Source organism: Eptatretus burgeri, chromosome 15 (genome assembly GCF_056783735.1).
Source record: "Eptatretus burgeri isolate ZD-2024b chromosome 15, Ebu_testis_v1, whole genome shotgun sequence".
In the NCBI taxonomy this organism is placed as follows: Eukaryota; Metazoa; Chordata; class Myxini; order Myxiniformes; family Myxinidae; genus Eptatretus; species Eptatretus burgeri.
Window position 1 is genome coordinate 24,708,361 of NC_140975.1, and position 27,782 is coordinate 24,736,142.

General features: G+C 48.1%; 1 long non-coding RNA gene across 1 annotated transcript in view; it reads left to right on the forward strand.

Moving 5' to 3' along the window:
• LOC147011758 (uncharacterized) overlaps window positions 1–27,782 on the forward strand; it is a 127,890-nt gene that overhangs the window by 89,715 nt on the left and 10,393 nt on the right. Inside the window, exon 2 of the long non-coding RNA XR_015052027.1 lies at window positions 12,879–12,993. This is a non-coding gene — a long non-coding RNA (uncharacterized LOC147011758). The remainder of the gene's footprint in view (window positions 1–12,878; window positions 12,994–27,782) is intronic.

A 27,782-nucleotide genomic window follows, 5' to 3' on the forward strand; every position in this document is an offset into this window, starting at 1 on the left:
ACTTCGCAGACGGCGCCAACACACATTTACACAAAAGCAAAGGAAAGAAGCCACCCTCATAGACAAGGAGGCAGACAGGCCTGTAGGCCAAATGTGCGCGGGACCTAGAGGAGCGGCCAGGTCCGCGAGACCGGGGGGGAGGGGCCCACCCGCATCCTTGTGACGCGTTGGCGGGCGAGCCGCAAATGTGGCCGCGCGGCTGTGCCCCGACTCCGTGCTCCTTGGTGGGTTTCGTTGGCACGACGTTTGGGGTGGGGTGGGAGTGGGGCCCCCTTTTGCACTATCTCAGCGCGGGGGAAAGGGGGAATTGTTGATGCCCTGGGGGAGGGGAGTGCCTGGCTGGCTTGGGTCCCGCGATGAGACGAGCGATCCCCCACACCGCTATCTCGTCGCCGACCGCCGTCCTTCTTGCCTCGGACCCGAGCTCCCTTGCTTGCAGTTCCACCACGCGTACTCGCCTCAACTTCACCAACGCAACGCAACGCGTCCCCAACAGCCACTTCTCGACGACCCTCTTCAAGCAACTCCAGAACTCAACTCTTCCTGCAACTCTTCTCAGTTCCGCACTCTCCTCACCCGACCGACTCGACTCTCAATTCGCCTTGCGCTCGCCTTTTTATAGGCGGGCAGGAGAAGCCAAGATGCAAATTTTAGGATCAGAACGCGATTGGAGGCGGGGCCACGCCGCCCCCCCCCCCCGGTCAGCCATTTGTCGGGCAAAAATGGGCATGAACCTCTCCTGATCCTAAAATTTGCATATACGGACTTCACATACACACGCTTGGAGGCGGGGCCAAGCCGTCCCGCGCTCGCTCATTGGACGGAGGAGAAGTGGGCGTGTAGCGTTTTTGATCCGAAATTTCCCCTCGGAAAGGCCGCCATTTGCGTTCGCGGCTCGGTGCGCTCGGCACCAAACGCCGAACGGGCCCGAGACAGCCCGACGTTCAGTGTTCACAGGTGGTGCAGGAATGGTTGTGAAGGAGAGAGGCGAAGGTGGTGGAGGGTTTTCGGTGGTGATTTGATGGTTATGGTACCGTTTGGGAATGGCGGTGATGCGATGATGTGGGAGCGTAGATGGTGGCGGTGGCGTGGTTGTTGTGTGATGGCGGTTGAGACGTGGTTGGTTCAAAATAAAGATAGAACAGAAAAAATGGCCAACTCAAAGCGTTGCAGCCCGGATGAATCACATAAATTCCCTCTCTACAACGGGTTTGGGCTAACTACACATGTACCTATGGAGATATCTCACCTGCGGGCCCTTTATGGTGTAATGCAAATTTCCACAGCTGTAACAATATATTTCAAAAAAAAAAGTAAAGAAATAAGTAATAAAATCATTTTATAAATTATAACAGGATGTCGGGATGCTTCTCCAAAAAGTATGTTCACAAGATAGTGCCGGATGATCACAAGAAATTCTCATGTAAAACCATCCCTACATCTTTCTTTGAATCATGGTTGTCCCTATTAAAGACAAACATAGCGAACACAGACACACATACATAGTTGGTGTCTTTTCTGGGGACAACCATTATTCAAAGAAAGATGTCGGGATGGTTTCACATGATCATTTATTTTCACCATCCTGACCTTGTTTACATAATTTTTGGAGAAACATCTCGACATCCTTTTACAATTTATAAAATGTTCTACTATTCTCTGGGCTGGCAGGATGGCCTAAAGGTGTGCACACTCACCTCTAAGCTGTCTAACCTGGGTTCAAATCTGGACCCGGCTATGAACTGTCATCCCGGTTGCAGGGTGATTCATCAATGTGTGTGCCATCCCTCAGATGGACGTTAAACTGGGCTCCTGTCTTCCGGTATTAGTTGATGGACGTTAACAATCCCACGGTGTACTTCGTGAAGAGTAGGTGAACTATCGCCACACCATGGCCAAGTTTCAAATTCCTACCCTAACTCTAGAGGGCAATACATCAGTGGCGCACTCACATTCCAGACGTGATAGTGGCTCAGGCTGTTCTAAACTGGGGCCAGGACTGGAGAGTTGCTTTTAACGCTGGAAAACTTAGTTGGTTTCCATGTCTTGAACTAAAACTCCACATGTCTGGATTGACCTGTTAAATGTTTCCCTCTGAACCCCTGGCTCGGAATGTGGGAAATTTCATATAATCAATCCTACTTGTTTATTCATGGTTCACTGTCATTTTAGAATTCTAGTAGAATAAACTTATGTCTAATAATGTCTGTCTTGCATATGATTAACGTATAAGCTCCACCATGAGCCTGAGATCAACGCCACTCTGGACGAGTTGTTGTACCGTTATGATATGTATGTAGAGGGGTCTCTATCTTTCCACAATTGCACACGTGCGTTATGGCAGAGGCAGGCAAAAATTCAGTTTTGGTTGCACCCCATGAAGACCAAGAATCCTCCAGAGGACATCCCGATTCACTGAATCAAACGCTTTACAGAGATCAACATAAGCTGCAAGCAGCCCCTGCCGAAACTCTCGTCTGCGTTTGGTGAGGACCTGAAGAGCAAGGATACGGTCAATCGTTGACTTCTTTGGTGTAAAGCCTGACTGCTCTGGACGCTGGTACTCAAGCAGATGGTGGCGAACCCTATCAAGAATTATCTGAGCAAAGACCTTGCCCGGCACTGAGAGCAGCATCACCCATCAGTAGTTGTTGCAGTCTTGGCGATCACCCTTCCCTTTCCAGAGAGGGACAACAAGGCCCCTCTTCCAGTCAGTTGGGATGATGCCTGTGTTCCAGGCAGAGCATAGAATTGCATGCAATGACACGAGTGCAGCATTTCCACCAGCCTTGAGAAGTTCGGTATGGATGACACAGATCCCTGAAGCTTTGCCCCATTTCAACCGCTTCACCGCAGCCCGTGTTTCCACAAGCGAAGGTGGATCACAGTTGATTGGAGGGTCAGCAACAGGGATTGTAACACCCCTGACGTCCAACTCGACAGCTGGTGGATCAGCCTGGTACTGTTGCGGGGCCGGGTATCGGCCGCGAGCACGACTGCTAGATGGAGCCGCAGAGTCGGCTCGATCGATCGCTCGGAATTTAGATCGTACTTCTTTGGAAAAGTCCGAAGAGTACAGGTGCCTTATTGGACCGAAGCTCGCCATTAGGTAGACCACGTGGGGTAGGGTCGATTGCCAATTTCAATTTACCTAAATACCCACGTGGTCCAAACTACCGGGGAAAGTCACCCTCGACGGCACCCGTACGGAACGAGCCGCTTCGTGTACTCGAACCGTGTGCGATCCGAGCGGTTTGATCGCCGAGATCCGTCGGTCCCAAATATCCCGTTATAACGGCAACAGCCTGACTAATTTTCCAATACGCAGCACACTAAGTCAATGGAGGAAAGGACACGAACGAGCGGATACATTTCACAAATGGGGATATTTATTTACAATAATAATTGGGGAACGAGGGAAGCACGCAAGAGCAGAGTTAAACCAATTAAAAGAAATGCGCGTGTATACAGCTCGGCACTTATACAATTCACTACTTAGACTGGCGCCACACACACACACACACACACACACACACACACACACACACACACACACACACACACACACACACACACACACACACACAATCGGACCAAATGGTCTTTATTGAGGCCTATCTCAGACCTGTCCGCCTCTTGCGGTCTTCAAGGACCAGGTCCTCGGGGCAGGACTGGACCCCCAGCATGATCCGGACGATCCAGCCGCCCTCACGACCGAGCTCCAGGCGAACGGAACTCGGCAGGGCGAAAGCTCACAGGAGAAGACCCTCCGTGGCACCGACCACTCCATGCTTGGACGCTTTCAGAACTCTCTTGCGCGCAGATGTCCACTTCTTGCCAGAACTCTCAGAACCCGTGCGCGCACTTCTTGCCAGAACCAGAACAATATGAACGCGCATACCGAGCCAGACCCAGAACAACGTACGCGCAGACCGTGCCAATAACTATACCCCCCTCTTCAGAGGGGTGGAGGCCGCCTCCTCGTGACCCTCCCTATCTCACTGGCTGGTTTTGGCGCGCAAAATGCTCGTCGTCTCTCACTGGTCAAAACGGGCAGCAAGCTCCTTGATTGGCCCATGGGCGTGGTGACGTCACGCGGAGCCCTTTCCTCCTGTCGCGGGCCCTGATTGGCTGAGTGGCGGTCACCCCACCTGCAGCACGCTGATTGGTCGAGGGCCGCCACGAGGCCCCTCCTTGAACTCCGCCTTCTTCCAAAGGACCGCCCCTCCAAATGGAAGTTGAGCAACATGGTCCTGCGTGGACTCCGCCTACGTACGTGCTGACCCGCACACAGACAATGGCATCGAGCAGAGCGAGGAGAAGATGATGCTGGCGTTGATGGTGGAAAATAAACGAGCAGAAAACTTGACTATTAAAATAACTCCACAGCACAGGAACATTTAATTACCCATTTGACCAGGGACGGGACCCAAACTGACAACGTGTACTTATCGATATAACTGATCTATAGGACCTGTATGTTGTGTAATCATGGCTTCCAGATTCGCAACAGTACAACCACTCAAAGTAACCGGCCCAGCGGGTCTTCACTTCAGACTCCTCTGTCAAGAGCCTACCACTCTCTGCTCTCACTGCAGTACACCGAGGGATGGGCTTAGATGAACGCAATGCATGAATTCCCCTGTAAGCAGGACGAGAATCACTTGACCACAGGTGATGCTCTACGCCCTCACAGATTCCTCGCACATAGGCCTCCTTGTCCACCCTTAGTGCACGTACAGTTTTACGCCTCAGCTCCCTGAACAGCTCAGCTCTGCCATTCAGCCTGGCCCTGCGACTCTGGTCACTGGTATCCAGTGTCCCTTGAGAGACAAAATTCTTCTTTGCCCTGCGGTGAGTTGCAAGACATCCATCGGCAACATCAAGGACAGTGGTCTTGAAGGCACTCCACAACTCTTCAGGACCTCCCAAAGCACCCAGACCCACCAAATATCTACTCGGCTTGTTCGCAAACTCCTCAGCTACCCTCTCATCCTTGAGCTTGCCAACATCCAGCCTAGGCTGGGATGGTAGCATTCTCCTGGATTTAAAGTGCAACTTCAGAGTTGCTACAACAAGCCGGTGGTGAGTATTGAGGAACTGAGCACTCCGGTAGACCCTGCAGTTCTGGATCATCCTCCAGCGACCATCAACGAGGACATGGTCACCCTAAATCCATGACTTCTTGCAAAGTCAAGGAACTTAGTGCTCTTCTGGTTCATAGTTCCTGACCCATGGGGACCAACACACATCTCATAACCATCCCTATCAGTTCCAGTCGATGCATTGAAATCCCCCAAGACAAGACGTGTATATCGTCTGGGGCACTGATCAACCACAGACTTGAGCGTGGCGTAGAATGCATCCTTCACGGTGAGATCACTCGCCTCAGTCCGAGCATAAAGAGAGACCAGGGAAATGACACCTAAGGAGTGACGAATCCTTAATCTCATAATACGCTCGTTGACCGGTGTTACCTCAATTATCATTGGGGTCAGCTTATTGGACACAGCTACAGCAACTCCTTGGGTATGGTAATCATCAGAGCCACCAGACCAATAGTAGGTGTAACCACCCACCATGATCTCACCGCAATCCAGTCTCCGAACTTCAGAGAGTGCTGCAATACCGATGTCCAAACGCTTGAGCTCAGATGATAACTGAGATGATAACTCAGATGATAACATCCTCTCTTCAGGATAGGACATTCCAAGCACCCACCCGAAGGAACCGCCTCAGGTTAACCCAAGGAGACCGCCGTCTGCTGGACGACACCTCAGCACCACTCCGACACACTCTCCCGCAATCTGACCTGGGAATGTTACCCTGTGATTTCCCTCCTATCATCAAAGATTGGGGGTCCCGAAGGCTTTGCCCCAATCCCGTCATACGGTGAGCTGCCCTGCGAAGGGAAGCTGTACAGGAGGTACTCCCACGGAGTGGGTTTTCAGATTTTTTTGCGTTTTTGTGTTTTGCAGAATGAAGGGTTTTACGGTAGCCAGAGTGCAAATCCTGCCACCAACCTCCTAATAAGAAGTAACCCAACTGCAGGAGGACATCCGCAGACACTGTTGGGCACTAGATATGGATGGCCCTTTGCTCACAAGGAGCTCCTCCGCCCTTTTACAGGTTTTGTTTTTAATCCTGCTGAGTGTCCATATCCAAACACCCTCCTCACCAAAAAACCTGGTGGGGGAGACGGTTTAGTCGCCGACAACCCGATCATGGAACAGGTTAGTGCAGGTTTACATGATACCTGTAGCAGGTCACAGATCTTATCCTGCCTGACCTAACTGACAAGTGATGTATTTCTCGAAAGTAATGTATATAAAACCTCATTTTTGAACTCTTTCAACCAGCGCAATAATAAAATTGGCTTTCTGTTTTCTTCTTTTTTATATTGTGGTATTTTTTTTTTACCATGACACGGGATTATATTGTAAGACATATTATAGTGTAGGGCCATGTGTAATCCTGTATTTTTTCTTTCCCAACTGTTGTTTCTAATGTTTTTCATGTTCTATGGACATCCTTCTTACAAAACAACGATGTTGGGAAGTTTTAATTTTATTATTTTTATGAATTTTAGACCCAATTTTGATATGACCCTAAATTAGCTAAAACAACGTATACTATTTTTTTATTTTTTTTTATTTTGGACATAAATATAGCATGTGACACCTCAAAATGAGCCTCTCAGTGACTACAAACACATGAGCATACTATTTTAGACATTTGATATAGATTTTAAGGCATTATTAACATACATAGATTAATATGCTTTGCTTGGATGTTATGTAAACTTACTAACATCACTAACAATAAGCTGTATAATGTGGAATCATATACATATATCAAGTTAATATAATTATATGCTCATTGTTTTGCAGTGTATTTCAGGGAAAAACATGATAAACTCTTGTTACCAAATATAAAATAGTTGGGGACAATTCCAGTATAGATCCAGGTGGTTCAAAAGACAACATTATGTTGCACTTTTTATATAATACCTAAATGTATTAAGGGTCATATCATAATATAAGTCTGCATCGCTTCCCTAAAGTACTTTCTTATGGTGGGTGGGTGAGTGGCTGGTTGGTCACAGAGGGGGGGAATGCATTGTTAAAAATCACTTCTCCCATTAGTCTGGAGGGGTGAGTGGTTCTAATCCACATTGTATATGACAATACTTTAAGGAAGCAATGCATTCTTAAAGCAAGGTGATTATTCCAGAAAATTCACATTTGTGCATATATTCATGCAGTTTGTTGAAATGTGTAAAACAATGTACTAATATTACACATTCTATACCTACCTCCTATACTACACATTCTACTCTAATTACTACCACTCTAAGATATGGTCATACTAATTAATTACTAGACTAGAGATTCTACACATCCAGCTGCTAACATTTAGTATCAACATGAATGACATACACATAACTGGTTCTATTTATAGTAAATCACAAAGTTAATTTCAGTTTAATACTTTATAGTCAGTAGTCAACATCATCATCATCACTTTCAGTTTCATCATCAGTGTCAATCATCAAATTGACAGGTTCTGTGTTTATGCATTTCTCAGGTGATGCTTCACAGGCACACATATCTGTGCAAGGGAGACCAGCTTTTTTGCATGAACATCTACCCCCTATGCATTTACTAGTTCCGCATCCACATCTGGTGAGCTCCATCACAGCATCTGGTGCTGGTTTCAGAGTGGTTAAGATTGGAACATAGGTACTGTCCTCCATCCTCCAGCCATACCTTTCTGGTGGTGGCAAGTTGGGTTGTGAATTGCAGTCATTACACCAAATCATGACCTGAGAGTGGGCACGTAGGGTATGCTGTTTTAACACAGCTGCAGTTGGTGGTAACCTTTCAGACTCCGCCTGTGACCTCTTAAACATCTCCCAACGAAGCTGTCCCACGTCCTTTTTTTTGGTCTGTGGCTGGAACAGCTGACAAACAAATTCTTCTAAGGCAGCTTCTGTCTCTCATGTGGGTGTTATGGTAGAGCCCAGGTTTTTGAAGGCAGTGAGCATGTTTGGAGAAGCCTTCTGCATAACTTTCCAGCAGGTCAGTTTTCCTTTCCCAGCAAACTTTCCTGTTGTATCACAGCCTGTAAAACTGTGAAATCCAGGCAATGCTGCTGCCAGATCTTCCCGAAGTGCTTCATAGATTGGCCTCAGTGGTACTATACGTTGCTGTTCTCCTGCTCCTAATATCATGCATTTCTGCTGCCCAAGTTCAGGGAAACGACGTAAGGCAAGAATAAACATGTCTGTGTCAGGTGAGAGGATGTGAATTACACCTCGAGACTTTTTAGCTTCTAGAGCATGCAGTATCAAGATTGTGTCTGCTTCCTCCTGGGTTGTGGTCAGATGCATCACCGGTTGCTGCTGAGTAGAGTGTACACCATTTTTAGTAGACACAATGACTGATTTTTCACTTTCGGTGAAATGGTTAAGGACCTTCATTGAAAGATACTCTGTGAGATTGCTCTTTGTTTTAGAGTTTCTCAGGAATGTGTCCATTGCTGTTCTGATAGGTGTTAAGTCCATACACACATAGCTCTGCGAATCCTTGATAGATCCTTTCCGATGATCGCGTGTACCCTGTTTCATGTTCTATGTTTTTCATGTTCTATGGACATGCATCATGTAGCTGCTTATTGGTGTCATCCTTATCACAAAAGAAGCATAGTTCCTTGTCATAGGATTTTGCAGATGATCTTGTAAATCGTTCTGAGCTGGAAGACTGTCCCTCACTTGTACATGTAGCTACTTTAGGTTTATCTGCAGTCTGCTTTTTTTGATGGCCGTCCTCCTTTGCTACGCTTTGTGATTAGGCTTGCATCACCTAGTGCCACACTTTTGTCGTACCTTTTTTTGCACCATCCAACATTTTTGAACTGACTGTGTCTCTGTAGCAGTTTCTGTGCCATGAAGCACTCCATTGTTTCAGCTGTTCTGCGACTACCTAGTCTGTTGCTGATTGATAGACATTCTGGATCTTGGTAACTGGCCCATTTCTGTATATGGTCAAGAAGGGTTTCATAAGACTCATCTTCAGGGTTTGTTACCAGATCTCCAGTTGCATTTTGGCACCTAATGCACAGTTTATAATCAATAGGTTCACATTTCTGCTGCTTTCTTGGTGGCTCTGCCATTTTCCTAAAACACACAAACATATTCATGTTAGGAACCACCACCGCCCATGCAGTTAGATACATTCTATAATGCAGTTAATAATACATTCTATTATATCAAAGTTTCTCAGCTTATCTGAAGAAATAATATCACATATAAATAATTGTATTTGTTCATTTCGTTTGTCAACATCTCCACCAGCAATTCTGCATTACCTGAAAAACAATGGATTCTACACAAATTGTTTCAGAATTATTTTTTTCTAATTTGTTTATAATGATGGTCGATTTATGGATGGATGGGCAGATGATGCATTCATGGCAATGATATATGTGTATATAAGCTCTGCTGGTTGACTAATGTCAGCAGAGCTAAATGTATCTAAACAAATGACATCATGGATTTATTTGTCAAAGAATAAAATATTCTATTTGCATGTCTATATTTTACGCTATAATTGGGTTTATCACTGGTTTCATAAAGTAGAATATTTTGCCTATTTTTTGCAAATTTGTCCAAATATTAATTTTGTTGTTACTATAATAACTGAAAGTGTCATAAATTGTTAAAGCTCATCATTCCAATCATTTTGATATGTCACATGATACACTTTACTTCTTAAACAAAACACTGATAGAAAATATACACATTTTCTTTTATGTTTTTGAAGGTTATGCATTGTTTCGTTAAAAAAAAGGCATAAAACTGAAAATGAAAACTTCCCAACATCTTTCATATCCTTTTGGGATGTCTAAACGATACAAAAATGTATATAAACAACAGTTGGCAGACCAAAAATGCGAACTCAGATTTTTCAACATATGACCCTACACTATTAGACTGACAAGAGCATCGTGCAGCATGTTATATTATAGTATGACGGGACAACACTGCAATGTACGACCAAGTGCAGCACAGATGCTATCCCATCGTGGAGTATGGTGCTGGAAATGCAAACATAACATAACTAGAAGGGCACTCGGTGGAGAGCATACCTCCATCACGTAATACTTGATCCACGAGAACATATCGGGCCCATTACTTTTTTGAAATATCATGCTCTACAGTTCTAGATCGTTTTGGCCCTTCCTCTCAATGGTGAAGAATCACTTTAAAAATGATTGTAGTCGGATCCGGATCTTCATCAAAATCGAATCGATTCGTCCTTGTCACACACCAAACCTGTCAACCAAGTTTTGTCCGAATCTGTCCACAACTTTTTGAGATATCCTGTACACAATCAGACAGAAAGGGGTGAAAACATGACCTCCTTCACCTTCGGTGGTGGAGGTCATGGTGGTGTAAAACGGTGGAAATCGTGTAAGTGAATGCAGGTTGGTATTTACATTTTGGTGATGTCACCAACCACCAACTCAAAAAACAACAATTTGTTAACGTGTGAAGGAACACACACACACACACACACACACACACACACACACACACACACACACACACACACACACACACACACACACACACACACACACACACAGTGACGATGTTCGGTCTCACCATCTGCACACTGCATTTGTTTACTGTTCCATCCCCATCCCCCCCCATCCTCTCTTCCTCCCACATCCCACATGGGAGAGTACTTAATGTCTGGCACACAGAGTCCCACATGAATACCGCTCGGTCACGGTTAAAATGTCACACCTGAGCCTTGTCTGCCTTGTTACTCGTAGATGATGCCATTGTTTTTTTTTTTAAATATGGATCTTCCAAAGTACAAACTTTTTTGGTTGTTTGGCATGTCCAACCCTGCTGTGTGAGCATTTGATTCATGATCATGTGACCCCAGGTTTGGATCTCATGAGTTGGTGCATCACAGTATGTCATTCTGTCATTGCATTATTATCTCCAGGCTTTTTGAAAAAAAACGGGGGATATTGTAACCGGCTCTGTCCGTCTGTCCATCTGTCCGTCCCTCTATCTCCTCCTCAACGGTTGGGCAGAAATTCACCAAACTTGGTAGTTATGATCACTATGTGTTAACAATATGCAAGAGAAGTTCTCATTCTTGGGGCCACCCTCTCGGGTGGGGTCAAAAGGTCAAATCCCCCAAAATGCAATTAGGAGAACACTTTCAATGAAACTTTGTCGATGCAATCAACATATTGGGGGACGCATGATGAAATATTTAACGATTTCTTGGATTTGACTCCCCCCCTCCCTCCCCCCAGGTTCATGCCCCAGAGGACGGGGACTTTTTGTCAAGGGGTCAAAACAGGAAAGAAAGTTGATAATATGGGGTCATTTCTGGTGGAACTTTTTGCCATCTTTCAACTTTCCTTTGAGGTGCGCAGCATTGGGATTTGCGATGACACGCCATCGACCTTGCTCGTCTAGTTGATGTTCAATGTTGAATCTGTTCCATAACCTTGTTCCATGTGCCATAGAGGATGCAGAAAACAACTTTTTAAAAAGCTTTCAGAACTTAAAACTACAACTAGAACAAAAAACAAGAATTACAAAAAAAATAAAAACGAACAGGCCATTGAAAGTATACAAAGAAGGCACAATGTTTTCACTGTCGATCCCCATGTCGAGCCACCCACCCCCGGATCCACTTTTATAACTGTCCAATTCCCTTTATTCCTTTCTCTCCCAAACATCCATCGCCTTTTATTCTCTCCCTTCTTCCTGCCTTTCCATTTCTCGATTTATTCTTTCAAACTCCCAGCTCTCTCTCTCTCCTCCATAACCCACCCAACCTCGAAGCTGTAATATGTGGACGGTCCTCAAAGACCATCAAACGGACTGTGAAGGAAATATTTTCGTTGTCGGCCATTGTTATATTCATATCATCCCACCAAGTGCAATGTTGGAATTAGAAACAACGAAACGAATGTGTGACAACACCAGGTCTGGTAGCAAGGTTAAGTCTCGACTGCTCATGTTATTGTATCTTGAGCAACGAGAGAGGGTGTTGGCATGGGGGCATGGATGGCAAAGCAAATTTGATATTCTCTTTATGACACCAAGGTGGTTTCGTATGGAAGGTATAATCATTATAAGGTGTAGGACAGATGATGAATTTCCATATCACTGGGGTAATTAAATCAAGTTTGCCCGGCTCTGGCAGAACGCCCAAGGCTTTGGACGTGAGAGTGCTGTTCTGTGATGTGTTTGTGGGTTCGCCGGCGGGGATGGAGATGGAAATACGTGTCCCCTGGTTCCCATGGCAGCTTAACCTTGATGCTCCAATCCCTGGAAGCACAAATGATGGTGGGATAACTGCTCTTCCTGTGATTTTTTCTTGGAATGCATCGCTGCCACGTTATCCAACGCGTCCCGTTGTTATTTACACCCATTTACCTCGTCGTGGTGCTCACGTTGGCTGGTGTGGTTTCTCGGAAACGGTGCTTTCGCCGATTTCAGTTGTACTGAGGTCGTCTTTAAAGAAACTGGAATGGAGATTCATCCTTGTGCTGAATGATTGTGTCTTTGTCTGCTGTGAGCTCAGAGACTGGCAGCAATATGAGCAGGCCGCAGCGACGACATCTCGGGATAGGGTATTCGTTGGCCACCAAGGCTGTGCCTTTTTCGTCTGTTATGAATTTACATGTTTGCTTGCTTGTTATTTGTCATTATTTTCACTGGAAACACCCGCTTCCTTTGGATGGGGGAGATGGGTGTGGGGGTAGTGCGGAAGGTGGGGCAAATATACAGTATTTTGTGCTATGGCTAATAATCCCCCCTCCCCCCCCCCTGTCTGCAGCAGCGTTCAGTAAACCACTTGCACTGTGGCACATGTGGAGGCGCAAATCGTAAGTCGTCTCCCCTCACAAGGAGGCGGTTGTTTCCATCATCTGACCCTACGGAACTTCCAACACGTATGCAATTATTTTATTACGCTCTACCAGGAACACAAATAACACAGATAAACGCTGTATATTTATTACGTCATAAAAGGTGCCATTAGTGGATGGACATAGATAGCACTTGCTCCATAAGTAAGCCTGGCATTTGGCTTTGCAGTTAGGGTGGGTGGCAGTTAGGCGGTGGCGGTGGGTGGCTTTTTGTCAGGTCAGGTTCGATCTGTGACCTGCTACAGGTACCATGTAAACCTGTACTAACCTGTTCCATGGTCGGGTTGTCGGCGACTAAACCGTCTCCCCCACCAGGTTTTCTGGTGAGGAGGGTGTTTGGATATGGACACCCAGCAGGATTAAAAACAAAACCTGTCAAAGGGCGGAGGAGCTCCTTGTGAGCCAACGGCCATCCATATCTAGTGCCCAACTGTGTCTGCGGACGTCCTCCTGCAGTTGGGTTACTTCTTATTAGGAGGTTGGTGGCAGGATTTGCACTCCAGCCACCGTAAAACGCTTCATTCCGCAAAACGCAAAAACGCAAAAAAATCTGAAAACCCACTCCGTGGGAGTACGTCCTGTGCAGCTTCCCTTCGCAGGGCAGCTCACCGGATGATGGGATTGGGGCAAAGCCTTCGGGACCCCCAATCTTTGATGATAGGGAGGGAAACCACGGGTAACATCCCTGGGTCAGATTGCGGGAGAGTGTGTCGGAGTGGTGCTGAGGTGTCGTCCACCAGGCACGGCGGTCTCCTTGGGTTAACCTGAGGCGGTCCCTTCGGGTGGGTGCCTGGAATGTCCTATCCCTAAGAGAGGATGATCACCTGTCTCTGTTATCATCTGAGCTCAAGCGTTTGGACATCGGGATTGCAGCTCTCTCTGAGGTTCGGAGACCGGATTGCGGCGAGATAATGGTGGGTGGTTACACCTACTATTGGTCTGGTCGCTCTGATGGTTACCATACCCAAGGAGTTGCTGTAGGTGTGTCAATAAGCTGAACCCAATGATAATTGAGGTAACACCGGTCAACGAGCGTATTATGAGATTAAGGATTCGTCACTCCTTAGGTGTCATTTCCCTGGTCTCTGTTTATGCTCCGACTGAGGCGAGTGATCTTACCGTGAAGGATGCATTCTATGCCACACTCGAGTCTGTGGTTGATCAGTGCCCCAGACGAGATACACTTCTAGTCTTGGGGGATTTCAATGCATCGACTGGAACTGATAGGGATGGTTATGAGGTGTGTGTTGGTCCCCATGGGTCAGGAACTATGAACCAGAATAGCACTAAGTTCCTTGACTTTGCAAGAAGTCATGGACTTAGGGTGGCTGGTTCATGGTTTCAGCGCCCGCAAGCTCATCGCTGGACTTGGTATTCCAACGCTGGCGGTGTGGCAAAGGAGATTGACCATGTCCTCATTGACGGTCGTTGGAGGATGATCCAGAACTGCAGGGTCTACCGGAGTGCTCAGTTCCTCAATACTGACCACAGGCTTGTTGTAGCAACGCTAAAGCTGCACCTTAAATCCTGGAGAATGGTACCATCCCAGCCTAGGCTGGATGTTGCCAAGCTCAGGGATGAGAGAGTAGCTGAGGAGTTTGCGAACAGGCTGAGTGGACACTTGGGGGGTCTGGGTGCTTTGGGGGGTCCTGAAGAGTTGTGGAGCACCTTCAAGACCACCGTCCTTGATGTTGCCGGTGGATGCCTTGGAGTTCACCGCAGGGCAAAGAAGAATTTTGTCTCTCAAGGGACACTGGATACCATTGACCAGAGTCGCAGGGCCAGGCTGAATGGCAGAGCTGAGCTGTTCAGGGAGCTGAGGCGTAAAACTGTACGTGCACTGAGGGTGGACAAGGAGGCCTATGTGCGAGGAATCTGTGAGGGGGTAGAGCATCACCTATGGACAGGTGATTCTCGTCCCGCTTACAGGGAGGTCGCGCATTACGTTCATCCAAGCCCATCCCCTCGGGAGCACTGCAGTTCGAGCAGAGAGTGGTAGGCTCTTGACAGAGGAGTCTGAAGTGAAGGGCCCGCTGGGCCGGTTACTTTGGAGCGGTTGTACCAGGCTGATCCCCCAGCTGTCGAGTTGGACGTCAAGGGTGTTACAATCCCTGTTGCTGACCCTCGAGATCAACTGTGGTCCACCATCGCTTGTGGAAACACGGGCTGCGGTGAACCAGTTGAAACGGGGCAAAGCTCCAGGGATCTGTGGCATCCATGCCGAACTTCTCAAGGCTGGTGGAAATGCTGCACTCGCGTCGTTGCATGCAGTTTTGTGCTCTGCCTGGAACACAGGCAACATCCCAACTGACTGGAAGAGGGGCCTTGTTGTCCCTCTCTGGAAAGGAAGGGTGATCGCCAAGACTGCAACAACTACCGAGGGGTGACGCTGCTCTCAGTGCCGGGCAAGGTCTTTGCTCGGATAATTCTTGATAGGGTTCGCCACCATCTGCTTGAGCACCAGCGTCCAGAGCAGTCAGGCTTTACACCAAAGAGGTCAACGATTGACCGTATCCTTGCACTTCGTGTCCTCACCGAACGCAGACGAGAGTTTCGGCAGGGCTGCTTGCAGCCTATGTTGATCTCTGTAAAGCGTTCGATTCAGTGAATCGGGATGTCCTCTGGAGGATTCTTGGTCTTCGTGGGGTGCCACCAAAACTGATCGATCTGATGTCTGAACTCTACTCTGGTACTGAGAGTGCTGTGAAGTGTGGTGGTACCGCCTCTGACTTATTTCCAGTTGTTACTGGAGTTCGTCAGGGATGTGTACTTGCCCTACACTTTTCAGCACTTGTATGGACTGGATTTTTGGGAGGATGTCGGAGAGATCTGCTGCGTTGCATCGTTTGGCAATGTCAAGATCTCGGACCTTGATTTTGCAGATGATGCAGTCATCTTTGCGGAGACTTTAGACATCCTCTTGGGGGCCCTCGAGGTGCTGAATGAGGAGTCGGAGCCGTTGGGATTACGGATTTCTTGGGTCAAAACAAAGATCCAGGCTTTCGGTGACATCTTGGATGCTGCTGTCCTGTCTGTGTCTGTTTGTGGTGAGGATGTTGAGGTCGTGGATAGATTCACTTACCTTGGCAGTGATATTCATGTCTCCGCAGGTTGTGAGCCGGAGGTCAATAGACGTCTGGGTCGGGCCTGGGGAGTCATGGATTCACTGGATCATGGGGTGTGGCGCTGCCGGTACCTGTGCGGGAGGACGAAAGTCCGAGTCTTCAGGTCCTTGGTACTTCCAGTCTTGCTCTATGGGTGCGAGACTTGGACTTTGACCAAGGATCTGAGACGGAGACTTAATTCCTTTGGTACCAGGTCTCTTCGGAGAATCCTTGGCTATCGCTGGTCGGATTTTGTGTCCAACGAGCGGTTGCTGAGAGAGACTCGGATGAGATTTGTTACCTGCATAGTCCGTGAGCGTCAGCTGCGGCTGTATGGACATGTGGCTCGTTTTCCTGACGCTGATCCTGCTCACCAGATTCTCTCAGCGAGGGAGTCTCATGAGTGGAGGAGGCCAGTGGGCCGACCACGTGCCTCATGGTTGCAGCAGGTTGACCATCATCTCAAGGAGATGGGGATGGGCCTGGCATCTGCCTGGGGGATGGCCAGACGGAGGCCCCTGGAGTACCGGCGGAAAGTGGACGCAGCGACGCGCTGTTCTGGCACATGCTCCCATACCTGACCTGACCTTGCGATCCTAGTGTCGTGAGTTTGAGCCCTGTCAGCCACTTAATTAACACCTGATGGTGTTGACTCAGCCTGTCATCCTTCGAAGGTTGGTGAAATGAGCACCACTGTATTGATAGCTGTGTCCCTAACCAATGATGGAACCAGCAGCCACAAGGCTGGGCACAAGAGTATGTGTGTGATTATATACCATTCAGAATTTTTTTTATTTTTTTTTTACAAGAATGACTATAATGTGATCACAACCTGTGACAAAATCCAGTAACGGGTGGATTGGGAAGCACCCATTTAATTCGTTATTAAAAGATCAACTCGACATCTCTCATCCATGTCAGCCTCCGCCACGATGATATCAGAACGAGCTGATTAGTCACACAGCCACGGATTGTTTAACCCCAATATGGGGCCGTTCAAAAATTACGTAATGCTATTTTTTCGAGAGGCACGTACCGTGTGTGCTGACGGGCTTCATTAAACCTTGCTAATAATTTTATTCGACATTGATTTGATTTTTTGAAGTCCCTCATCGTGAGTAACACTTGATCCAAACAAAGCCAATTAGTCCAGGGGCCAGGAGGACCCACCATGCACCCCCCCCTCAGTATTCATTGGGACTACTATTTTCTTACTTATTATGGAGCTGCTGAAATTTTAAAACATGTACCCAAAGAATAAAGTGTCACGATCAACGTTTTTGGGGGGAAAAACAATACTGGCTTTAAAGCAGTAGAAATTGCATTGGATAGGGGGGTGGGTAATTGGCAAATGAAAACACGTCACTTTTTCACCTCCAGGGGGTCTTATTTGTCAATATTTTAAATGAACAAATTGATGTATTCATAATTTCAGCCTTTAAAAGAGATTTATATGCACCTGTTTATTATTTTTGTCTCACTTGGAACAAATATCAGAGGGAATCTCCAACGCCTAAGATAACACTTATTTACACAATCCAATCTGCTAATAATGTCCTTTCCCTGCATGCCCACAGTAAAATATAATGTCCTAGTACTCCATTATCACAAATTTCACTTTTACTGTTTTAGTCCTCATCAGAGGAGCTATCTGCAGCATATTCCTGTTCTCCCGTTTCATCATCAGATTCCTCCAGTTCTGTTGCATATCTCTCCAGCACATCAATTAGTTTTTGTGGTAAGATCATTTCATCTGTACACCAGAGTGGTTCTCCATCCTCTTTCCATGTCCTTCCCAGGGTTTGGGGATCTCATATATGGCAACATTTGCCATTTTTTATATTCTTGTCTGATAATTTGCTCGAGCAACATGTTCTCTCAAACATGCCTGACTCGGAGGCAATCTAGCCAGATCAATGGTACTGGATGTTAGACTGTCAACTGAAATATCCCCATCACACTTTGACTTGAGCATCAAGTGCCGCACTTCATCTACGCTCTCCGATTTGGATTTCCCATACAGTGCACAGGTGAACTTTTCACACCCGATCAGAAGATCATCATCAACATTCCAGTCATCTCCCAAATGCTTCAGGGCATCACAGTGTGCAGGAGATTTCAGTAATTTGAGAGGTTTAATCTTTCCAATACCCCTGAAAGAGCTGACTGAATCACAACCAGTGAATGCATGTAGCGCCAGCACAGCCTCACACATTTGCTCTGTGTGTGTTTTGAGAGATTTGTAATGTTGATAAGGCGCTTCTTGTTGCCATGACCTGTATCGAAGAGGATAGTAATGTCTATTTTCCTGGCATGATACAGCAAGATCCAGAATATGTCACTGTCTGTACTCCTGATCCTTGCATACTCCTCTGCATACAAAGCCACCCCATCCAGGAATTCCTCTCTCAACATCACGCAGAAAAATCCACAGGATGTTTTCCCACTTTGAAACATTAAAGTCCATTAGGCCATCCTCATGTCTATCCTTTCCCATTGCCATGTTTGGGCTACTTCTAATTGTCATGTAACAGTCAGGAAGGTTCGTATCTGGTAGCTCCTTTAACGAACTCTCATTGGTTCTTGGAATGGTTACACTTTCGGTGTCTGCCACCACTTCACCCACTATATCCTGCAGTATTATCCCATGTGCTGTGTGGACTGAACCTGCCTCGTACAACTCATTGACAATCGTATCAAAATTATCAAACTCAGAGTGAAAAACAGACCGGCTAGTAGGATTGCAGATGATACTTGCAGGTAGAGGAGAAGCCCTCTCTTGCACCGCTTTTGCAATTGCTGTCTCAATTTCAAGGCTAAAACGATACCCTCCACAATGTCCAAACTTGTTTATTAGTGTTAGTAGCTCCTCACTACAAAACATATGATGAAGTGTCATACACAGCAGTATATGTTTGGGCATCATCCATTTCCCATTTGTAGCCCCTCTACAAATGTCCTGACTCCAACACAAGTCCATTGACTCTGATGTTTTCACAGTCCTTACTGCCAGACAGAACAATCTTAAAGAACATTTCTAATTCTTCTGGAACAACACCTTCAATGTTCTTGAGATGGGGGCCATATCAATTAAAAAAACATGTATCTTAAGCTGATAAATCTCTTCTAAAGGCTGAAATTATGAGTTAATCAATTTGTTCATTTAAAATATTGACAAAGAAGACACCCTGGAGGGGAAAAAGTGACGCGTTTTCATTTTCCAATTACCCAACCCCCCTACCTAATGCAATTTCTACTGCTTTAGAGCCAGTATTGTTTTCCTCAAAAAAAAAAAAACGTTGGTCGTGACACTTTATTCTTTGGGTACATGTTTTAAAATTTCACCAGCTACATAATAAGTAAGAAAATAGTAGTCCCAATGAATGCTGAGGGGGGTGCATGGTGGGTCCTCCTGGCCCCCGGACTAAATGGAAATGTGACGCAACAAACCCGGATAGTGAATATAATCAGCAGAGGCCTATAGGCCTGATTCCGTAGGCTCACCAGAAAACCAAGATGGCGGCCATATTATTTTGTTTGGTGCCATGGTGGGTGGAGTCAAGCGACAAATGTAGGTGGAGTCCGGCAGCTGTCTGACCAATGGGTGCACATTTCAAAAATCGAACCCCAACATTTACCGCAACACCAACAGCAGCAACGTGAAGCTCTTGTTGACCTGCAACATGTCCGCAAAAATGGAAAAACGTGTCGGGATGGAATCAACAAAAAACAACCAAACAAGGTAGGAATGACAGCAAAATACAACATCACAATGTTTTTACGGATTGCCATCACGACATCTTTTGACATTTTTGTTATTGGTGGCAATAGTAACAATTCGATGAATATATCTATGTTGGATGTAGTTGTAGATTTGTAGTGTGGGTTGGTGTGATTGTGTATTATATTTGTTGTGGGATTGAGATGGAAAAATGTCAAAATATATCGTGATGGCAATCCGTAAAAGGATTGTGGTGTCATTCCTACCTTGTCATTCCTTCCTACCTTGTTTGGTTGTTTTTGGGGGGGCATTCTACCCCTACATGTTTTTTTCATTTTTACCCCTCAGCCCGAATTGGGCTAAGGGGTATTGTCGTCACAGGCGTTGTCCGGGCGTCCGTCCGTCTGTCAACTTTTAATTTCTGTCAATTTCAAGGAGAACGCCTTGTCCGATTAAATCCATTTTCACAGGGTGTGTTGGGGCTGGGTAGTAGAGTGTACGAGGTGCGGTGGGACGCAAGAAGCACGCGGGCCACCATCTGCTCCACTTTATTGCGCGACCAGAAGCACACTCTTGCCACCCCTAGCGGGCGAGGCATGATATACGAAAACCCAATCACGTGACACAGCACACTCCTCCCCTTGTAAAATGACCCGTCACATAATGAACGGATAATCACAACATGACCATCGGAAACCCATCAACACTCATAATCCTCCAAGTACCGCGGCCGCACCCTGACCCGCCTCGGACGGGCAGCGCCACCAGACAGCCCAGGCTCAGACGCCTCCCGGCTCGGTCAAGATGACACCCTCGCCGGACTCGCACTTTCCGCAACACCAGCTACCCCCGACTGCCCAGCCTGCTCGACGTCCCCGGGTAGGATGGCATCAGGCGAAGCCCCCCTTGGCGCCGGCCCAGCCAGCCCCGGCGATACAACGTCAGGTGCCGGCGATACTACCGGTGGGGGTCCCGCATCGTTCGGCTCGGGGAGGTGTGGGGGGGGTGACGCTGAACAGCGATCATGCATCTGGTCCACGTGCCGCTTCCACACATCCCCACCATCAGTCCGCACCATGCAATTCGCCGGCCCCAGCACCACAGAGACCACCGCCGGCACCCATTTGGAACCGTGGAAATAATCGCGCACCATTACCCGCTGCCCCACCTCGAAGCTGCGCAGCCGCGTCGGACGCGACATCGCCCCACTCCCCGACCCTCCAGGTTGTAGCAAATCCAGCCTGGACCGCAAAGCCCGTCCATAGAGATGAATGGCCAGCGAATCACCCGTGACAGGATGAACTGCGTTCCTGTAATGGAGCAAAAAGACATCGACCACCGTCTGCACAGGTGCAACACCCCCCCTGCGCAAAGCCCGCTTCAACATCTTGACAAACAACTCAGCTTGGCCATTCGTCTCAGGGTGATACGGTGCGGACCTTAGATGTCGAATACCATTCTGGCGCATAAACTCATCAAATACACCCGCGATGAACTGCGGACCATTATCAGAGACCAGGATCTCCGGCAACCCTTTATTAGCAAAGATCGTCCGCAGCTTCTCTACTGTAATGTTTGCTGAAGTATGCTGCATTACTACAACCTCCGGCCATTTAGAGAATGCATCAATCACAATCAAAAACATCTTGCCATTAACCGGTCCCGCAAAATCTACATGGACCCTCTGCCAAGCTCGGTCTGGCACAGGCCAGAGACCCGAAGCTCGACGCGGGTTATCAGCATCTGTCTGGCACGTGGCGCAACGCTTAACCAACTGCTCAATGTCTTTGTCCAACCCCGGCCACCACAACAGGCTACGAGCAAGACTCTTGGTCTTCACGATGCCAAGGTGACTGACATGCAGTTCTTCCAAGCACCGCTGCCTGAACCTCGGTGGAATCACGGTCCTCATTCCCCACATTACGCACCGTTGGACCAACGACAGCTCCGCTGCGCGTGACGTGAAAGGTTGAAATGCCGGTGTCGAAGGCAGATCGCTCCAATTCCCCGTAGAAATCGCCTGGACGACCCGGGCAAGCACCGGATCACGAGCCGATTCCACCGCGACCTGCCTGGCCGTGACCGGCCCGCTTTAGACCTGGTCCAGCGCGAACACATCGACCCGGTCGCCCAACTCAGACGCAGCTGGACCCTCCGCACACGGCAAGCGTGAGAGCCCGTCGCAGTTAGCATGCTTCTCGGTGCTTCGGAACTGAATATCATAATCGTAAGCACCCAGAAACAGACACCACCGCTGTATTCGCGCGGCTGCTACCACCGGCACCCCGCGTTCGGGTCTCAGGATGAATTGAAGCGGTTTGTGATCCGTCTGCAAAGTGAAATGCCGCCCCAGCAGATATTGATGAAACCTCCGCACACCCCAGACGAGGCTGAGAGCCTCACGCTCAATCTGGGCACATCCGCGCTCTGCTGTGGACAGGGTCCGGGATGCAAAACAAACAGGCCGCTCGGAACCATCGTCCATCCTGTGGGAGAGCACTGCCCCGATGCCATATGCAGAGCTATCGCATGCCAATAGGAGCGGAAGGGCAGGCTCATAGTGCACGAGGACCGTATCCTCTGTGAGCAGCCGCTTGACGCGGTCGAACGACGCCTGGTGTGCAGGCCCCCAAGCCCAGCGCTCGTCCTTCTTGAGCAACCGCGTTAACGGCGCAAGTTGTGAGCTGAGCCCGCGCACGAACCTTTGGTAATACTGGGCCATGCCAATGAACGAGCGCAGCTGCGTCTTGTCGCGAGGCGGTGGCATGCGCTGAATCGCCTCCACTTTCCGAGGACCTTTCAATAGCCCCTCCGGCGTGATGATGTGCCCGAGGTATTCCAAGTGCTGCTTGAAGAACGCGCACTTGTCCCTGTTTAAGCGCAGGCCGCACGCTTCTAGCTTTGTCAGCACTCGGGCAATGTTCGCAAGATGCTCGTCCGCCGTTTTCCCCGCAATGAGCACATTGTCCAGGTAGGTCTGAGCGGGCAGGCCAATGCAAACCTGATCCATGGCTTTCTGCCACAAAGCTGGGGCCGAAGCAATCCCAAAACAGAGTCGGGTATATCGATAGAGTCCTTGACACATGTTGATTGTTAACAGCTCGCTACTCCCGGGATCCATCGGCAGGTGAAAATATGCATCACGCAGGTCTAGCTTCGTGAAGTATTGACTCCCCGCCAATCGCGCATATATTTCATCGATTGACGGCAGTGGATATTGCTCCACGCTGAGCCCCGGGTTAACCGTGGATTTGAAGTCCCCGCACAATCGGACGTCTCCATTCCGTTTCAGCACCGTGACAACCGGGGTGGCCCAATCCGAGCACGCCACCCGTTCGATCACTCCACAGGCCTCCAGCCTATCCAGTTCACCCTTGACCTTGTCCCGCAGGGCATACGGCACTGGACGCGGTTTACAAAACCGAGGAACCACCCCCTCCTTCAAGAAGAGTTTCGCCTCCATGCCCTTGAATTTTCCAAGGTCGTCGCTAAACAACCCTTGATGTCTTTGAAGAATCTCCTCCAACTGATCCTCCCACTGGCTCGGCACGGGTTGCACAAGGTGAACTGCGGCCCAGTCTAGCCTGATGCGGGCCATCCAATCTCGGCCGAGGAGAGACGGTCCCCTCCCCCGCACGACGTACACCCGAAGCGTGGCGACCTGGCCTTGGTACCGCACAGACACGTCTGCCATCCCGACTGGCGTTATCTTCTCGCGGGTGTACGTGAACAGCGTGAGGTTTGACCTGATAAGCTTCAAGCCGTTGAGTCTACGCGCGGTCTGTTCGCCGATGAGCGACACCGCTGCTCCCGTATCGACCTGGAACGTGATCGGCGTTTCGTTCACTTCGACTTCCACCGTCATCGGGCGCGCTGTCGCCGGGCCAATTGAAAACAGGCTCAGCAACGGCCGCTGGTTCCGCCCCGAGTCGCCTCGCACATCGCCGTCCACGACCTTAACGGTGGCCGGCGCCCCACGGCACACACGCGCCAAATGACCCACCTTGTGACAATTCAAACACACGTTGCCTTTACACGGGCACGCACGGCGCAGGTGTCGACCTCCACATCCCAAGCATGTCCGCGGGGACACCCCGCCGCATGCGCGGTCGCGTGGCGACGTCCGACCCGCATCGAAGGTCGTGCGCGCGTCCCGGGGTGCTCGCGACCCCGCGTGGCCGGTGATGGCTCGAACATCCCCGCGAGTCTGCTCGACCGCTGTAGCCGTGGTGACCGCCGAGTCGAACATAATGGCTTCATCCTTCAGCCGTAAAACCGCTGAAACCATTTTCGCATCTCGTAAACCAGCAATAAAACGATCTCTGAGCCGAGCTGGCCGCTCCCCCGCCGTGAACTTGCAGGCCACGGAAGCACGCTTAATCCGCGCCACGAACTCAGCGACGCGTTCCTCTGCCCCTTTCGAGAGGCGATTGAACTGGAATCGAGCGAGCTGCAATGACTTCTCCGGCGCCATGTGTGCTTTCATTTTCTCCACAATGTCCCGAAACGCCAGCCCGTCATCCCGGGGCCTGTTCGGTGCCACTAAATCACCCAGCAGCCGATAACGCTCCGGCGAAAGCGAAGCGAGCAAGATCGACTTCTGCTTGCTCTCGTCGACCACATCGTTCACGTGGAAATAGCATTCCAATTGCTCCGAAAACAATTCGAAGTCGTCCCCGTCGAAAACGGGCATAAGTCCGTATTAAACCATCCTCGTCAGCCAACTAGAGTGTACGCGGTGCAGTGGGACGCAAGAAGCACGCGGGCCACCATCTGCTCCACTTTATTGCGCGACCAGAATCACACTCTTGCCACCCCTAGCGGGCGAGGCATGATATACGAAAACCCAATCACGTTACACAGCACAGGTAGAGGAAGGTTCGTTTCGATAATCGGTGTGATGCGATATCCAATATGGCGGCTGGGGCAGCCATCTTGAATTTGGTTTCCGGACAATAACTTGAGAACGGCTTGACAGATTGATTTTATTTTCATGGGGGTATAATGGGGGTGGTTAGAGGAAGGTTCCTTTCGATATACAGTACAATCCGATATCCAATATGGCGGCTAGGGCAGCCATCTTGAATTTGGTTTCCGGACAATAACTTGAGAACGGCTTCACACATTGATTTTATTCTTGCGAGGTATAATGGGGTTGAGTAGAGGAAGGTTCCTTTCCAAAATGGGCATGCTGCGATTTTCACTGTGGCCGCCACGGCAGCCATCTTGAAATTGGTTTCCGTCAATTTCGAGGAGAACGCCTTGTCTGATTAAATCCATTTTTGCTGGGTGTGTTGGGGTTCAGTCGAGGAAGGTTCCTTTTGAAAATGGGCATGCTGCGATTTTCAATATGGCCACCATCTTGAAATTGGTTTGCGTCAAGGGGCTGAGGGGTTATGCCCACTTTGCAGTGCTATTTTTATAAAATGTTTTTTTCTGACTTGTTTAACTCGATTTTTCCCAATATGGATGTCAATGACGTCATCCTCTAGTAAAGCCGGCTGAAGTGGGCTGGACATTTGGTGCGGATGGAGGAAGAGAGAATGGCAAGTAAAGTGCATAGTTTGAGGGAGCACCGTAGGAGGAAAAGAGGAAGATCATGGTTGAGATGGGAAGATTGTGTGAGGATTGTCGTAGCTCTCATACGAGCCTCAACATTGTATACAAAAATTTTTTTTAAGGAGTGATGTCAATAACGTGGGGGTGGGTTGTTGGAGAGTGGACAGAGTTGGCAGAGGAAATGGGGAATTGGAGGAGCATCATGGTCAAGGTAGGGCAGAAGCTTGGTACTGTTGGAACTCACTTCTGATCTTCTTCTTGCGTATGGTCGCTTGGCTGCTGGGTTGCTTTCATTTTGTTGGGGCACAACTATACCGCTGATGCTGTGCCCCTATACCAGTACACTGCTACTCATTTCACCAACCTCGGAAGGATGACAGGCTGAGTCAACCCCACCTGGTGTTAATTCAGCAGCCAACTCAGGGGCTGACAGGGCTCAAACTCGGGACACGAGGATCGCAAGCCACCACCTGGCTTGATCACTCCTGATAAAGGGAAGACATGGAAGATGAATAGAAGCGACAAATAACCTTATTTGTTCAATCCATCGTTGTTTAACACTTGGTTTCTTTGGAAAACGATAAATGCTACAGGTATGACTCTGATTGGTGATTACAGCCTGGAACAAAACACCACCATCTTCGCAAATCTACGTGGGCCATATTCTACGAGAATGTAAAACCAGGTCATGTTGTCATGCCAACATGGCATCGTCGCTTCGGTGTGCTTTGATTAAAAAAATAAAAAAATTGTTATGGTATGGGTGCAATACCCAGGGTACAATGTCGCTTCCTTCCGTTGGAATCATTGTAATTGTTTCAGCCATTATTGTGCTCGGCATGATGACATTTATCAACAATTCTGTGTGTGGAACAAATCGCTGATTTTGCGATCTCTCGATTTGGTACTTTTTCTCAAGATGTATTTTTGGTGCATTTTTCATTCTTGCTAGTTATGAAAACGTTCGAGAATAACAGGTATGGCTTTTAAATGCTTATGACTTCATTCTATAGTCGTTTTTAATCGTATAATTTTGTACACATTTGAATGGGTGGCCATTTTTTTCCCTCTTGCAATCGCTACATATGAAGTACTACTGTACGCCATGATAGATTAATCTGACTGTTGTTGTTTCAGTGAATTATTCATCAGTGATAAACGTAACACGGTTATTGATCTTACCGAAGTTAAGCATTGAGGTGCAAAAAATGTCTGTGCAAAGGTGCCAGCCCCACTGCAATCCATGAACGCATGGTGGCCGTGTGTGGTGGTAAAGGTGAGGTGAAGGCGCACCTCACATGTTTGGTAAAGATGCACCATCACATTCGACAGTAGCCAAATGGGCCCCTCAAAGGTGACCTCGTTATGGCGGCCGGTATATGTTACCGACACACAATATGTAGCCCAGGTCGAGGCATCAATAATGACCAAAACACAGGGATCATGCCTTGTGTTTTGGTCACCAAAATATTCCCAGAATTTGGAATTTCTCAAGGCGGCGTTTTTAGCACAAACAATCACTTGGGCCTTTCCAAATTTCCATCAAGATGGGTTCAGCATTCACGATCGACAACAATGGCTGGCAGGGCATCATGAGCTTCTGGAACCATTCAATGTGGATTCAACCGACTTTACCGCTCATTTGGTAACACAAGTACGTGCCCGCACGTGCGTGCCCATACGTGCGTGGCCGTACGTGCAAAAAAAAAAAACTTTTAACCCGTGAGCCAGAAACAACAACCACACAGGGCGTTCCTTCGCTCTCGTAAACGACGACTGGATTGGGGTATTGTGTTTATCCATAAATGTGCATAAGAAATTGAGAAATTATTAGAATACATTAAGTCATCACCATCCGGAAGTGGTGCGTGCCCGTACGGAATGTTCACATGCATTCCACAGATTATCGCTTGCATTGAAGTCACAACTGCTGTGATATTTACACACAGAGTTAATTAAAATCAAGTTTACCTCCCTGTCTTTGCTTGCCATGACATTCGCTGCCATTGACCATTGTCACTCCTACGCCACAGTAACTAAGGCACCGATCCCCATCGTAACCGGCACGTGACGTCATCGTCGGCCGGCCGCACACCTCCCTATGCAGCCACGCCTACGCAGCAACGTGTCCTTTCATTGGTTTGGTAAATAAATGGCCATAACTTGGGAACAACTTGTCCGATTAATATCAAACCTTGAAAAGGCACATACTCAGGTCCCCAGAAATATACCTGGCAAGTTTCAATTAGATCGGACCAGTGGTTGCCGAGAAACAGCGGACACAGATACAGACACAGACACACATTGCTGTAATTATAGATAGACTAGTACGTGCCCGTACTTGCGTGCCCGTACGTGCATGGCCGTACGTGCAAAAAAAAATTTTTTTATTTTAAATAATCCTTTATGTAAGTCCGTCCTCTGTCCGG